This window comes from Genypterus blacodes, unplaced genomic scaffold, assembly GCF_046128005.1.
Source record: "Genypterus blacodes isolate CSIRO-AG114 ecotype Tasmania unplaced genomic scaffold, CSIRO-AGI_Gbla_v1 ptg000055l_1, whole genome shotgun sequence".
NCBI classification, from domain to species: Eukaryota; Metazoa; Chordata; class Actinopteri; order Ophidiiformes; family Ophidiidae; genus Genypterus; species Genypterus blacodes.
Genome location: NW_027466867.1, coordinates 2,360,920 through 2,377,500, shown reverse-complemented (window position 1 = coordinate 2,377,500; position 16,581 = coordinate 2,360,920). Strand labels below are relative to the sequence as shown.

The following is a 16,581-nucleotide window of genomic DNA, read 5'->3' as shown; positions in this document are numbered from 1 at the left end:
TCTCTCTCTCTCCTCCTTGCCCACCCCCTACGTCTCTTCCCTTTGTCTTTCATCTGGTTTTCTGTTTTTGTTAAAGGACACTTGATTAATGATGCCACAGACAAAGCCTGCAGTCTGCTCCGGGCCCCGGGCAGGAGTAGGGCTCCGCTCTAGGTAAACCAAAACACATGTGCGCTCCGGACAGCCACTGGGACGCCCCCCCCTCACCCTGAGGAGAGAGAGAGAGAGAGGGGGGGGGGGGGAGCGAGACGAAATTATCGACAGTGCTCGCTGATGTATTGTATACTTTGATATAGGACCTGTCCTCCTCTGGAACACGTGCAGGAAAGGGAGACGTGCCGGTGGCGTGCGTTGGTTGAAGCAACTAAGATGAAGCCTCGGCGCCTTTATGGCAGCGTCACGCCATTGCTCTCCCTCCTCCCCCCTCCCCCCTCCCCCCTGCAGTGTTTATTGACACATATTTACTGATTTTAATGCGGTGAGGAGACGCTTCCACACCTGAGTGTCTCTGCTCCCCTCAGGCTCAGCAGGAATGACTTCCGTGTCACTCCCAGTCTTGTAGGAGAGAATTGCCTTATTGAATGATAAGGAGCGCATTATTCCCCCGACTGCATCCACAGCTTTATTGTCAAGTGCACTCACAGCGGCAGGGCCTGACACACTTTATTGCCGCTCATCTAAGTGTGTGTGTGTGTGTGAGTGTGTGAGTTTGTATTTATGTTAGTACGCGGCGCTGACACGCTCTAATTGGCTGTGCTGGCTGCCCCGGGTAACCGTGTGGTCTCAGGGATCTATTACCCAGAAGCTATATTGGCTAACACAGTTCCGTGTTCTCTTCCTCTATATGGCCGCTAACCCGCTGAAGCGTTTCCCCTTCAGAGGCAAATCCCTCATTTACTACAAGCACACAGAGATATAATGTAATGAAATATAATGGAATGTGTGTGTGTGTGTGTGTGTCTTAGAGGTAATGAATGTCTCGCACTGTCCCTTTGCTTTGCACTTGAGGTGTGTGTCATGGCTGTGTGTACATATCCATTAAAAGAAGCTGTGCGTGTAAGCGTGCTAGTGTGTGTGTGTGTGTGTGTGTGTGTGTGTGCTTGTGCGTGACATGTTGGCATACCGCTGAAAGCCTCCAGGTTGACTCAAAGCCATGTGTTTAGTCTCGTCTCACACATCTTTAGAGTGTGTTAATTGTCGGTGTATTGTTCCTGGATAATTGTTGGTAAACCGCTAATTGCTCGCGTCACGACTCAACACATAAAGAGCTTCATTATTGGAAGGGCAGAGAAGTGTATTGCTTTATATGTAGTGTATTATATTAAGGATTGAATATTCGGGTGACTTGCACTTTCCCCACGGTCCCTAACTGTTCAAAGCTGCAGTGACACCAGCTCGCTCTGTGTTCGGCTCAGATACAGAGATGAGATGAAGATGCTGCAACAGCGTTCAACTTTAGAGGGATCCGACGGCCGTCTTGACGCCTAACAAACGTGAAACCGCGGGGGCTGCTGTAGGACGGGCCACCGCTGTCCCGTTCTGGCTCCGTCAGCGTTTACCGCCCGTGTCATCATCTGCCTCCTCGCCCGCAAAGGAGAAGCTGTCTCCTCTGACGACCCTGTTGCAGCCTTTTACCGTCTCTCACCTTCACACTGCTCCATCCCTAACCCTCCCCCTTAAGGATATGAGGGGTTAGCAGTGCCATGCAGCCAATCAGGAGAGAGAAAGCAAACGTCTTGTTGCTGCGTGAAAGGAAACGATTCCTGTCCTCAACAAGTGGAGCCGTCTTAGCCCTGATTATGCGACGCTGTCTATATTTGGAGAAGTCTTGGAGTCCTATAGGCGACATGTGACGTGCGGTCGGCGCGCTCGAGGGGCCGAGCTCGTCACCTCAGCCCGAAACAAACCGCTTCGCCGGCTGGATCTTCACTTAATTCGAGTGAGTGGCTGTAAATATTTCATGCTCTGCTTTCTCTCCCGCCCCCCCCCCCCCGGAAGCCCAAACCTCAGCTGCGCCTGTCGGCCCGTGTTCCTCGTCACTAGACAGTTTAGGCCTCTTCCAATTTTGGACTGTGTGTTATTAACTCGCTTACCCCCGCCAGCCTCTGCAGCCCGCCGATGTGCACCTGCCTGGATGAGCAGATGATGCCATTGTGCCAGAGGGGGAAGTGGAGCAGTTTTGTCAAGTCTATTTTTTTTTTGGGAGGGGGGGGGTCTTTATTTTGCCCGTGCTCTTGTTTCTCCCTCTGTCATGACACTCCCCCCCTCCTCCTCTTCCTCCTCCTCTGTTACTCAAAGATGATCTGTACCCAGTACTCCATGTACTCTCTCACCCTCTCCCCCCTCCTCCTCTCCCCCCCCCCTCTCTCTCTCTCTCTCGCTCTCTCCCGGGGGAGCGCCTGTTCCCTTTTATATTTTAGCTCTTCCTCTTCCCTCGCTCATCCTCTCCTGTTGCGCTGCGGTGTCAGATTTAGTTATGTATGCACCCCCAACCCCTCCACCCCCCACCCCTCCGCCTTTGATCCCCCTCCCATCCCTGTGCTGTGTACATTGCATAACCGCTCGCTGCTAAGCCTGGAGGTGTACCTCAACTCTCTGCTCTCTCTCTCTCTCTCTCTCTCTCTCTCTCTCTCTCTCTCTTCTTCTCACCCTCTCGCTCTTCTCTTTTAACACCCTCACCTCCCCACCATCTTCTTCTTCTCGCCTCTTCGGCAGCAAATCCAGGTCATCACTTCTCTTCCTCCAATCCTCAACCTTCAAAGTGGGAGTTAGTCTCTCTCTTTTCCTCCTCTAACTCCAGTCTGTACGTTCATACAGGCTCAATATGAGCTCATGTACGTGCTCATGATGTGTGTGTGTCTGTGTGTGTGTGTGTGTCTACATCTGGCACTCAGAGTAACAATACTTCAGTCACATTCATCTAGAATAGTTATTGCATTAATTGCAGTGTAATCAAACTTTTAATGTGCATGTAAACAAGTATTTGTGTTTTTCTGCTCCCTTCTTCCTGTCGTTCCCTTACACTTACTCTATTTTCCCTTGCTCTTCCTTTACCCCCTTCTATCTCTCTCTCTCTCTCTGCCTCTCTGCCTCTCTCTCTCTCTCTCTCTCTCTCTCTCTCTCTCTCTCTCTCTCTCTCTCTCTCTCTCTCTCTCTCTCTCTCTCTGCCTCCTACTCTCCTCTCTCCCAGTGGTCTCATTAGGCATGAAGGAAGCTGCCTGCTGTGTGTGTGTGTGTGTGTGTGCGCGCACGCTCGCTCGTCTGTCTCTATGTGTGTGTGCGTGTGCGTGTGCGTGTGTGTTCTCACAGGCAAAGTCTCACTTGACTGAGCATGCCACTTGCAGTAGCAGGGGCCTGGCTCCATTATTACCACAAAGCTGTCACAAACAGTATATAAAGTAGCCTCCTGTTGCCGAGTCGTGGGTGAACACAGGGCACTCACTTAACAACAGCAGCTACTGTTATAGCACTATAGGGAGGCCGCTGTTGCCACGGTTGCAGAATCCTATAAGCCCGGCACATAATGCTGGAACACCCAAACGCAGAGAGGGAACACATCTGTCTGCGTGTGACACCCGCCTATGTGGTCCAACCTGTGGCTCTGGGATGTCTGATGCACCCCTCTCTTCCTTTCCACTGACTGACTGACTGACTGAGGTATTATGTGTGTGTGTGTGTGTGTGTGTGTTTTGTTAGTGTCTAGTTACAGGGATGGGGCCGTGTGCAGGAATGGGCCCCTCTGCTGCCTCGCTGGCAGGTTTGACCCCGGCAGGTCAACGTCCATTACCACATGAAACCTAAATGTCAGCCACAGCCCCCTGCTAAAGCCATTTGTCTTTCTCTGTGGGTCAGCCGGCCTACACACACACACACACACACACACACACACACACACACACACACACACACACCTGTATGTTTCCATTCTAAACCTCGATCACACTCTGATTCCGCTGCGTCCTCTCCGTTCACATCCCTGCTTGTAATTGCGTAGAGAGTAAAACACCTCCTCTCCTCGCACGTCGTTCGGCGGAGGCGTACGCGTCCATCGGGTGAGCCACAGTCCATAAATCAGAGCGGCGTTCCCTTCAGAAGTGGAGGAGCTCATCCCCATCACCCACCAGCACCCAACGTCCCGCCCACTCCACCCCAGCGTGGAAAAACAAGTAAAGGCCTGAGTGAGTAATGATGGGTGATGGCTCTGTCTGCACCGCTCTGTCTCCACCCGTCCCCCCCACCCCCCCTTGCTTGAAGGTATCAGTGCTATTGACTGACTGATTGACTGCCTGACTGGATCCAGCTGTGGGCTCGGGCCTCCAGCGGTTCAGTTTTGGCTGAGGTCCATGAAGGGCCCAGTTAACCTTTGGTCCAGAGGGACGGGCCCAGAGACCTTAAAGTCTTTTCCTGTCTCTCTACGATTCTTTACCAGCGACTTTCTGTGTTTTGTCAATTGAATAGAAACTGGAAAATGTCCAAATTCATTTAAAGCAGCGCTTGAGTCACGGGGGAGAAACCAAAGAAGCAAAGCGCCCCTGGCTATATTTTATATTAAATTAAGCTCCATAATGTGAGTGGAAGATGAGGTTAATGCTGTCGATGCATTTCTGAAGTGACTCAGCATAAGTAAACATGCTTTAAAAGAGCGCAAGACTTTTAATTCCCTTTCACCTCCGTCAGCGTTACAAAGGAGCAGAGAGGCAGACTGTTGTTGAGCCTCGTTCGGCCTTGGCTGAGGTTTGCTCTCTAACGAAGGCTCTCTTAGTTTTTCCCTCCCCGTGTCAAACAGCCTGCAGGTTTTGTACCCAGCGCTGAGCCCTAACAGTCATTATCAGGAAGAGAACCAGGACAGCAGCAGCAGCAGCAGCAGCAGTTGTTCACCTCACCACATTACTGAGGAACAGCCATCTATTCTAACAGATAAGGACAGGGAGTGTGTGTGTGTGTGTGTGTGTGTGTGTGTGTTATCAGCTACACACACACACACAGAACCACATATATAAACACACAACTTGTTTACAGGAAGCTGTCAGCCATGTGTCCTTATGATGAATAAACAGGGGTGCGTCCCCTTTTTAATGATGGCATATACAAGCCTGCGCGCCGCATATTGACGGAAAGATTGAAGGCGCTCTCAAGGGCCTTTCCAACATGACGCATGGCTCTGCCTCGGCATTTTTCTCCCCGCCGCCCTTCCTTCTTGCCACACATCACCGCCGCGCCCCATCAGAAGCCCCTCTACCCTAACCCCCCCCCCGCTTTATTTATCTTATGCATCCCGACTCAGAGAGGTTTGTAGAGGCGAGAAAGGAGAGAATGTGGAGGGAGAATGAAAGGAAAATAAAGGTGATGATGGAAGGAAGAGGAGAGGAGAGGAGAGGAGAGGAGAGAGGGAACAGGTTGTTGTTCAGTTTTAAGCCACAATTTGGATCGTACCAAATGTTTTCAGATGGAAGTCTTCATATTTTCAGGAAAAATAGCAGAATTTTGAGAAGAATAAAGTTGGAATATTACAAAAAGAAAAATAAACAGAAGAATGTCAGAATAGTTTATTATTCTCATTACTTTGCAAATTCTCAACACTTTCAGCCTCATTTCAACTCTTCCTCTCCAAACCTTGGGTCTTCATTCTGGTAACATTTTGAATCATTTGGCCCTCCCTCTCTTTATTTCCCTCCTCTGTTGTAGAAGCAGGAGTCTGGGAGCTTTGTGCCTCGTCTTCATCACTGCTCACAGCGCCGCAACAAACAATGCCACCTGCATTAGCAGTCAGCCTGAGCGGCACACACACACACACACACACACACACACACACACACACACACACACACCGAAGCCTCACACTCCTCGCTTTGATAAATGTTTCATTGTTTGTGCTCTCCCTCTCTCTCTCTCTCCCTCTCTCTCTCCTCGTGGTGGTGAGTGTGTTCAGAGACTGGCGAGGCTTTCATGAAGTGTTGTTTCAGCGTTAGTCGAGCGTTTGATGTCTGTCTCAATTGTTGTTCCGTGGGCCTGTGTGTGTTGAGATCACAGGCAGCATTTATGAATCCTCGGCTGGGGGCTGCAGCAGAGGGAGAGCGACCCGCCGGTCCTCCAAATGCTTTTCCCTTCATGGTTTCAAGGAAAGAAAGAAGAGAAAAAAACACACGCCGCACGTACGCTGCCCCCGTATTAGCAAGTGGCCTACTTTATGAATCTAAACTTAGCCGCAACGCAACCTTAGGCGAGGAAGTTGATCATTCAGTTTGGCGGCGGGAGAAAGAAGAAGAAGAAGAGTCAAAGTGTTGCCCCCCCAGCAAAGGTAATCTTTAGAATGTAATTCCGCATTATTGGCGCTGCACAAAGACGAGGGGTTAATTGATGTGGCCCCCCCCATCACACAGCTGATTGCTCACTTTTTTGCCATGGTGGCTTTTTTTTAACCCCCATTATCTGATGAGTCGTGTGTGCGGAGGGCTAGAGAGTATTTTTGTGCAAATGTGAAAGGGCTTGTGGCCTCGCAAAGATGAAGAGCTCTCTCTCCCTCTTTACCTAAAGGGGGATGGGGTCTGACAGGACTGTAGACCCCCCTCCCCACACACACACACACACTCCCTCCTTCCCTCCATCCTTCCATCCAAGCCCGCACGTCTCCTCCGTCCCCCCCACTGCTGATAAATGTGTTTTCCTTAAAGGGAAGAGGTGGTTGGTGGAGAGGAGTCTCTTTTAATGTAGCTTTTTTGTGTGTGTGTGCGTGTGTGTGTGTGAGTGTGTGTGTGCGCGTCTTTCTAATGCCGTGCACGGCGGCGTAGCGGGGCCATAGGCGGGCAGACTCGGAGGCAGGCTCGCAACCTCGACCCCAGAATCATTTGTTTGGACGAGGGCCGTCAGCGCCTGTCGCACGGCCCATGATGAAGTGTCAGTCGGTAATTGTCCCCGCGAAGCATCCACATCTCGGGGGGGGGGGGGGGGGAGGACGGGGGAGGCAGGGAGCTGACAGAGAGAGAAATGACACCCTGGGCTCCTCCTATTTTCTCTCTCTCTCTTTCCTTTTCATTCCCCCCCTCCGTCTCTCCGTCTCTCCGTCTCTCCCCCTCCTTCCCCTCCCCCTCCTCCTCCTCCCCCTCCTCCTCCTCCTCCTCCTCCTCCTCCTCCCGCTCGCTCCCTCAGCTGCCTCCCTTACACCAGCGGCTCCCATGGAGTTTCAGCTGGGGCCTGGCGGCAGCATAATGTTTGTGTGTGTAAATGAGTGTGTGTGTGTAGAAGGTTGTTCAGAGCAGGACAGTGTGTCTCTGTGTACACACATTATCAAGGGAAGCTTTAAACCTTGCATATTTTCCATCGTCTATTATCCATCAACCCTCCTCCTCCTCCTCCTCCTCCTCCTCCTCCTCCTTTGCATCCTTTGTAGCTCAAACTCCCACCCAAATTGATCTTGTACATTGTACCTCCAATAGGCTATTTATTTTGGAAAGAGCTTTTGAATCCTCTTTCAGCGATACAATGCCCGTCTGAGCCGGCTCCATCAACCCCGAAAATTCACATTATTTCTTCTTTTTAGTCCCCGGCCGTTTTGGTAATTAGATTTAGCAAGGGGCTTATTGATCGAGCGATGTCTCTATGTAATGAAAAGCTTTTACAGGACGCACAGGAGCTATTTATAGTGCGATCCATAATGCGTGGCCCAACGGTCGGGGCCCTAATGCACATCGCCCCGGCGCCCGTGCATAAATCTGCAGTGGAGGTATGAAGTCAGAGGGCCAGGAAGACGAGAGGGGACGAAGGAGAGATTGGGAGGGAAAACGAGGAAGAGATAAGGAGGAGGAGGAGGAGGAGGAGGAGGAGAGATGAGTACTGGGAGGTTGGGAGGGCAGGAAATGGAGATATGGAGAGAGAGAAGAAGCAGCTGAGTGAGAAAAGTGGATATGAAGGAAACCACCTTGAGATATGAGTCCTACGTATGTAACACACACACACACACACACACACACCGAGCTGTCACCGCCAACACGAGGGGGATGAAAAGTCGTAACGTGCGCTCGATCAGCGATTAGGCGTCCTCGCCGAGGAAGCAAGGGGAAGGTAAGGAAGGAAGGAAGGAAGCATGAATAAAAGAACAAAGGCCGGAAAGCGCGAGACCACAGAGCGGAGAGAGAGGACGGAAGGAAGCGAGGGAGGGAATGATGAAATACGGGAAGGGAAGGGAGAGAGGAGGTGTAAAATATCAGACCGGAGGAGAGAGAAAGAGAGAGGGAGAGGGAAAGAGAGGGAGAGTGAGAGAGAGAGGGAAAGAGAGAGAGTGAGAGAGAGTGAGAGAGAGGGAAAGGGAAAGAGAGCGCGAGAAGGAAAGAGAGAGAGAGACCCCATTATTTTGGTGTGTGACACCCTGAGGACAGCAGGTGAATTAGGAGGAGACAGATGGGAGGCCTGTCGTCCTCGTCCTGTCTGTCTCTCTATCCGTCTGTCCGTCCCTCTGTCTGTCTGACGCTGTGGTCGGCTGCAGGTGGAGCACGGCCCGCTACTCCTGCCGTCCAAATGAGGAGCCCCTCTTCTGTGTTTCTATCTCTAACACACACACACACACACACACACTCGTCTTTAATGGGGCACTGGCCTGGGGCCATTTGCCCCACCAGCTCCCCATGGAGCAACACACACACAGCATTCACACACACTGATCATACATTACAGACACTCCTGGATGCCCTTGCACATGGGGTGATACACACACACACACACACACACACACACATACACACACACTGTGCTAGAGAGAAGCAAGAGGGAAACCACAGCCACCAAACGATGCCCCAGTCTGTGTGATGATGAATCTGCGGGGTGATTAGTTAGCAGAGGAGGGAGGTTCACTGCGCCGGCCCTTTAATGGCCGATCATTTGGAAGATAACTGTATTGTCCTATGCCTCCTGACATTTAAATCTAATCAGAGCCTGCTGCTTAGCGCCGGGGTCCAAGGCAAAGGTGCCTGGGAGGGATGGAGAGGCTGGGATTGGCCCAGAGTCAGAGATCCGTCCCCCCCCACCCCCGTGGGCTCAGGTCGACCAATCAGAGGCCAGGCCCTGACACACACTCTCTCCCTGCCTTATTTCCTTTGTTGTTTTATTTATGTTTGCTTTGACCGGCATTTATTAATTCAGTAACAGAGATTCTCAATAGATTTGAAGGAGTGGAATATCCCCACCTCCACACACACACACACACACACACACACACACACACACATGCACACGAGAGGGAGCGTCGCTAGGGAGCCACTCCAAGGCCTCTCCTCGGCTCCAGCCCGCCCTCATTACCACAGATGAGGCGCTCAGTTTGATTAACACTTCTCTTTCATCCTCTTCATTAAGAGAGGAGAGCCACTGCAGCGGCCTCGGCCCACGTAAAGAGGGCATGAATTAGAATCCACTTACTACAAAGATGGCCGCTAATTCCGCACAATGGCGGTAAATGGTGGGGGAGTAATAGGAAAAGGGTGTTTGTAATTGTTTCTTTGGAGGGTGCAGGAGCTCGCTCGCCGCCGCCACCGCCGCCCCAGCTGTTTCCGCACGGCGAAACCCGGACCACTCAGAGCCCCGGACCACTCAAAGCACCTTGAACAAAGTCGGAGGGTCCCGCACGACTCCATCGGATAGAACTCAACCAGCAATAAACGCGTGTAGACGAGGCCAATTTCCTCCGGCGAAGCGTCCCGCCGAGCGGAGGAGCCAGGGCCCCCAGTCAATGAGAACCACCTGGTGCTGAGGGAAGTGATTAGCTGCGGCACGGCGGGGGGGAGAGGAGGGAAGTGGGGGGGAGGAGGAATGGGGTTGAGGGTTCACGCCATTTTCGTTTTGTTGGAGAAATATTGATGTTAGGTTGTTGTTGTTCTGAGGCGCGGTGTTGTTTTGTCAGAGCTCCATTAGTGGCTGTTGTTTTGGTTTTGCAGCATGTGTTTGGTGTTGTGACGTTTAGGTGCTGATGGCTGAGTCGGGCCGCCGGGTTGGAGTTGCGGGTTCTGCTCCCACGCATGTACACACACACACACACACACACACACACACACACACACACACGGCAATTTGGAGTCAAAGTCAAAATACTCCGGGCCGGCGGTGGAACGCTGCTGTGTCTGCAGGGTTGGGAAGTTTATTGCAACCACAAATGATTTGTCTCGAAATATTCGAAAGCTCTGGCAAAGACGTCGCCGCTGTGAGAGGTTCAGCTTAGAGACGACTTCTTCTCCTTCTTCTCCTTCTTCTCCTTCTTCTCCTTCTTCTCCTTCTTCTCCTTCTTCTCCTTCTTCTCCTTCACATGCACGCAGATCCAGCACAGCACTTAGTTTGGTTCAATGCTGCACTGCATCTGTGTGTGAGTGAGTGTGTGAATGTGTGTGTGTGTGTGTGTGTGTATGTGTGTGCAATATGGTCAAAAGGTTCACTATATAGCCATAGCAACTGTGTGTGTGTGTGTGTGTGTGTGTGTGTGTGTGTGTGTGTTATGGTTGAGTGAATGTTGGCTTGAACACAGCACCTCTGATCACATTTGATGATGGAAATGCATACCACAGAGGGTGTGTGTGTGTGTGTGTGTGTGTGTGTGTGTGTGTGTGTGTGTGTGTGTGTGTGTGTGGAGGTCATCACAGTCTCACCCTTTCTTTCTGAACCTTTGAAATCTTCCTCTTCACCACCGCATCCGTAACCTTCGTCTCCTTTCACCCACACACACAGACACACACACACACACTTTCATTCCGTTCCCCCGGCTCGGCTCGATGCCGCTCCAACCAATCATATCCCCGCGAATTTCCTCGTCTTCCGTCCTTCTCTGTCTGTCTCATTCCTCTTCATCTCCTCCTCTGTCACTCCTCTCCCTCTTCCCGCATCCCTAACTCGGTATCTTGGCATTTCGGGCCTCTAATTGAGTCGCCGTCACCAGAATGCCTAATGTGTGTGTGTGCGTCTGTGTGTATGTGCTTGTGTGTGGACGTGGAACTTGTCGAGAGGGAAGGAAGTGGCGCGCAGAGGAGAAATTTAGAGTTAAATTTAGATCAGAATGTGAATTAAATCTTCTTCTAAAGTCTGGCACGGCGACGCTCCTCTTCAGGTTCGTCACCGAGGAAAAACAGCAGCGATGCATTTCACACATTTTCTGCAGGAGAGAGGATTTTCTGAATAATCATGAGAGGAGTCGGGTCGTTAAAGATGATCAGCTGTCGCGAGGAATTCCAGAAAAGCTGAAAATCCCACTTTTTAAAAACGTTGCATCAGCAGAACAAAACCAAAACACATTCATCACAATCTGAATGTGATTACAGTCTGGGCTGAGGGCAGTCGGGTGGCCGGTGTGTGTTGGTCGATGTGGCCTGACACACACACACACGCACACACATACCACCACCATGATGCCTTTGATTGAGATCACACACACACACACTCTCCCAGTAGGTAAAATGAAGCAATCGCCTCATACTTTTCCAAAGTGAGTTTGACGGTTACTTCAGTCCTTCACTAACAAATCCCAGTGCACGTACACACACACACACACACACAAACACACACACACACACACACTGCTGGAACACGTCCCTGGCCAGCTCAGAGGTACTGATCACTGGGCTTCAGTTGTGTGGTCTCCTTTTTTGATGCAGCGCACACTTGTAATCTTCACCTTTTGCTTTCTGACTGCAACCCTGGGGCAGTGTGTGAGTGTGTGAGTGTGTGAGTGTGTGCACGAGTGTGTGTGTGTGAGAGAGAGAGAGAGAGAGAGAGAGAGAGAGAGAGAGAGAGAGAGCTCAAGGTAGCTGTACTCTGGGATCTCAATATTTCAGTTTGTTTTTTCAGGGAGAGTGAGGGAGAGGAAAGGAAGTGTGTGTGTCAGTGCGTGTGCGTGTGTGTGTGTGCGTGTGTTAGTGAGAGAGAATAGATAGATGAATGGAGAGATAGAGAGAGAGAGAGTGAGTCCATGTTCTCCAGTTGCAAACAGAAAGAGGACCCACTGCAGGATGCCCCACAGGCAACTTGCGTAGTCAACACACACACACACACACACACACACACACACACACAGATGGAAAAAACTGAAATATGAAACAGTGGCAGCACACATCAGCACATACACTGATACTCATACACACACTGACATATACACTGAAGTGTGTGTGTGTGTGTGTTTGTGTGTGTGTGTGTGTGTGTGTGTGTATGCGTGTATGCGTCTTTGTTCTGTCTGGCTGTCCTCTTGGCACGTAAATCATAATGGATCTCATTATCCAGCTGGGTCGGCTTGGTGGGGCCTGTCTGGCGGGAGATGATAGCTGGATGGCTGAAGGGCTGCCACAACACACACACACACACACACACACACACACACACACACACACACACATTCTCCCATATCCAGGCATGCATGTGATTGAGTTCTCTTAGATACTATGGGACGTACTGCATGTTTCAGTCTCACTCATACAACATCATCATAAAGGCATACACACACACACACACACACACACACACACAGGCGAGTACTCTCTCTCTAACACACTCACACACACATACACACACACAGCTCATCCAGACACAATGGACATTAGTGGCTCAGCTTGCCGTCAGACAGAAGGCGAAGCGATGCAGAGCGGAGGGAGGGATGGATGAAAAATGGAACTTGTACTCCGACTCCCTCTCTGTTGTCGAGCCCCCTCTTCCCTTTCTTCCTCTCCCTCTCTCTCTCTCTCTCTCTCTCTTCTCCTCCTTCCTCCTCTCTCATCCCCTATCTGTCACTTTGTTTGGAGGACGCCGGCAGATGTCGGTTTCGTCCCTGGAGGTGAGCGCTGCTTCTCGTGCTGCCATCACCATCACCCCGTATCCCCTCCCCCCTCCTCCCCCCCGTCTCTCCTTATCGCCGCGCCGCCTCCCACACAGGACACGAGGAAACTATGAATCACGCCGAGCAAGAAAAAACCCCAAACAGAACTCTCGTGTTGCGTCCCAGTTCATCACGTGCCGCCGCCAGTCTGGTACGCTCCAAATCTCCAGCAAACCGCCGGCTTTGTGCTTCTCCTCTCCTCTCCTCTCCTCTCATCTCCTCTCCTCTCCTCTCCTCTCCTTTCCTCTCCGACGCAGGCGGAGCGGGCGGCTGCTCGTAACACGGTTAGGGCCTTACACCATTTGTCTGGACAGGACCATTACCAGAGCCAATTACTGGCTGGTGTACAGGCGGCCCGCCAACAAGCTAATGTTTTCCCGTCATGCCTGCCCCACCAAACCCCTCCTTTTACACACACACACACACACACACAGAAGGAGAGGAAGAAAAGGGGGGATGCATTGAGAGGAAGGATCGAGGGCCTGAGGCAACCCCCCCCTCCACCCTCCACCCTCCCTCCCTCCCACTCTGCTGACTGATACAGCTAATAAACTTTCATTTAAGCTAATGTTCCACTTTTTCTGTTTTCCCCTCCCTCCCTCCCTCTCTCTTTCTATTACATCTCTTTATGACACTCCCTCTCCTGCACCTTCCACTCTATTTTTACACCCTCTCTCTCTCTCTCTCCCTGTCCATTTGTCTCTCTGTGTGCCAGAAGAAGAAGGGCTCGTCCTGCGCGATCGATGCGGGCAGTCCACCAGCCGGAAGCCCAGTCGGCCGACCGGCGCACCGCTCAATCAGTCTGAACGGCAACACGCCGGGGCTGCTGGCGACCAACAGAGGTAGGCTGGATCACTACACCCCCAGAAACTGAACCCCTGTTATGAATCACACACATGTACACACACACACACACACACACACATGCTGCAACTCGGACCGGAATGTCAGACCCATCTGTATGGTTGACGTTGTTAGAACCCCTGTAAGATCGAAAACTAGGGGTGCAAAGACGCGTTGATGCTTTATGAATGTCCGATTCAACTGTATTGATGCGATAACTATCCATTATTTGAGGTACAATCAAACAAAGAACTTATATTCCTCCTTAAAAGGTGCACCAAAGAGTTAAATATGTTGTTGTTGCTTGGCCTCACCTCCCCTCTCTGGTCCCTAGCCTTCATGTCTTCAAGGTGCTATGCAAATGAACCGTTCAGACTTAAGTAACCGCCGTGTTCCTCTGCTATTTATAGCCGCCTAACGGGCTTTTTTTGGTCAGAGACCGCAGTAGTCTCTCTGTGTATGTGTCTGTGGTTTCCCCCCCACCCCCACCCCCCGTCTTGGTTACTGTGTCGGTGGGTGTTGACAGCGGACGGCGAGTTCAACAACCACACCGTTTGTAGTGAGGCAGTATCGGTTGAACGGTGTGTTGCTGGCAGTGAAGCCTGGTGGGTTCTTTCCCCTCATACGTCTTGTATTCACCGATTTGCCACACTCCATGTTTGGCACGTTACATCAAATGTCAGTTTCAAGTGCAGAGCAGAGTAAAGTGGAACTCCGTTGTCCCTCAGTTGCCCTCAGTGTGCTCAACACGTGGCGATACAGGCTCTCTTTGTCCACGGCCCAAAAAAGACAAAGGTGAACTTTGTCCTCTGTGTTTTTTTTCCCCCTTGGCTGTAATTTGTCCAAATATCACATGAGGTGCTTGAGTCACTGGCCAGGGCCGAGCACTCGTTTGGGTTCCTTCACTCCATCCTCTGCTACTGGAGACACAATAGTCTAAACTCTGCGTTTTTGCGGAATTCTCTGTCATCTTCCTGTTCTGCTTAGGACCAAAGTACCGTAAGTCCTCTTTCATAATAGGATTCCGTCTCTTAAAGTCACACCGATATTGTGAGAGAATGTTGTGAGATGTACATGTTGCATAACTTCCACCTTTGTGCTGTTGGTGAGGCAAAAGGCTCCAATTTAGACGACAATGGCTTCGCAATTGAAGTGCAATGTTAGTAACTTTGTTTTCCACACAATTTCCGCTGAAATCCTCTCATTCTGTCAGGCGGTATCACTCTAAGTACAGTACTTCCTGTAACGTCCAGCCATCCTTCCTGTCCTTGTTTCCTCGTGACGCTCCCGTCGCTGGCAGATTGAACCTGTGGACCTGCAAATGGACTTCAGATCCCTCCTCCCCCCTCCCTCCCCCCTCCCCTCCCCCACCCGACTCCATCCAGAAGCAATCCTGGTCCGCACTCATCCATCCAGAGGCGTATGGTCCTACAGCGATAGTACAGTCGGCCAGGAAGACGGTGTTAGTATTTTTTAATAAGACGGGCAATAACAATAAATCCTACAGGCTAATCACCCGCTCGCCACTCTGCCCCCTCCCCCCCCCCTCCACTAAACCCGGAATGCCGCAGCATTACCCTGCCGCCGACTTCAATTACGCCATTCATCATGCATCTTATCTGGCCGCCGGTGTGATTGAGTGTGCAAGCGGGAGGCGTTGCAACCGGTGCATTCTTGAGCACGTCTGCGTGTGTGTGTGTTTGTTGGGGTGGGGGGGGCGGGTAGTGTGTGTGTTAGTGGACAGGAATGGAAAAATGCATTTGAGGGGGGGCGGAGGGTTTATGCAGCATGTATTGGGTTGTTTGAGTGCGGAGAGGATGGAATGTCGTGTGTGTGTGTGTGTGTGTGTATGAAGGAGACCCAAGCCAGATCTACAGGAGTGTATAAATCAAACCAGATGATCGGCCCCCACTCTGATCCGCTCGCTCTCAGCAAGCACATTTCTCTTTATTCCCCTCCTACTGTCCCTCCACTTCCTTCCCTCTCTCTCTCTCTCTCTCCCTCCTCCTCCTCCTCGTCTTCTTCTTCTCCTCTGGAACAGATTTGTCTGGGGGCCCCCCGTCTAATCTCCAGCAGTGCCGGGTGTTGGGAGACGGGCGACAAATTTTAATAAGCAACTGGGCGCTGTAATTTAGCGGCCTGGGAGGGAGATTAGGCTGATTGATGCCGGGCGGCCTAATGGTCCAGCCTCAGGCTCCCGGCCCAAATTGGTGGTAATGAAAGTTTTGTGCAAATTGAGATGGAGGAAAATAAGGCATCTTCTCTCTCTCTCTCTCTCTCTCTCTCTCCTTCTCTCTCTCTCTCTCTCTCTCTCTCTCTCTCTCTCTCTCTCTCTCTCTACCTCTCTCTCTCTCTCTCTCTCTCTCTCTCTCTCTCTCTACCTCTCTCTCCCTCTTGCTCTCTCCATCTTCATTCATCCTCAGTTTTCCTCCTTCTGTTTCTGTCTGGGTGTCTATCTTTCCCCTGTTGTTCATTTTCTCTTCTGCACTCTCTCAATCATTCTGACAAGGTGTCTCTCTCTCTCTCTCTCTCCCTCTCTTATGGCCTTTCTCTATCTATCTCTCTCTCTTTCTCTCTCTCTCTTTCTTTCCCTCTCGTTCTAAATGTCCCTCTTTTTCTCCATCATTGTTCACGCTCCCTCCGCCTCTTTTATCTCTTCTTCTTTTTTATGCCCGCGACTCGCTATGCCTCTTTACCCAATTGATTTGTCCCTCTTCCTCTCTCTCTCTCTCGGTTTCTGTCTATTCTTAATTTGGCTGTGGCTGTGTAGTCGGTGTGTGTGTTGTGGTTGTGTGTGTGTGTGTGTGTGTGTGTGTGTGTGTGTGTGTGTGTGTAGTGCAGATGGACTGGGGGTTGGAGGGAGTTTTTTTCTTTTTTTTTTTAGTCTCTCCTGTGTTGTCAGGACA

The 16,581-nt window shown here is 51.1% G+C and overlaps 1 protein-coding gene across 6 annotated transcripts in view; it reads left to right on the top strand.

Moving 5' to 3' along the window:
• raraa (retinoic acid receptor, alpha a) overlaps positions 1-16,581 on the top strand; it is a 123,803-nt gene that overhangs the window by 23,771 nt on the left and 83,451 nt on the right. For 5 of the 6 annotated variants that reach the window (XM_076152250.1, XM_076152249.1, XM_076152244.1 and 2 more), the window contains one exon: positions 13,548-13,674. The exons of the other annotated variant lie outside the window; for it this stretch is intronic. The gene's annotated coding sequence lies outside the window, so the exon portion shown is untranslated. The remainder of the gene's footprint in view (positions 1-13,547; positions 13,675-16,581) is intronic. 6 annotated transcript variants of the gene reach the window in all.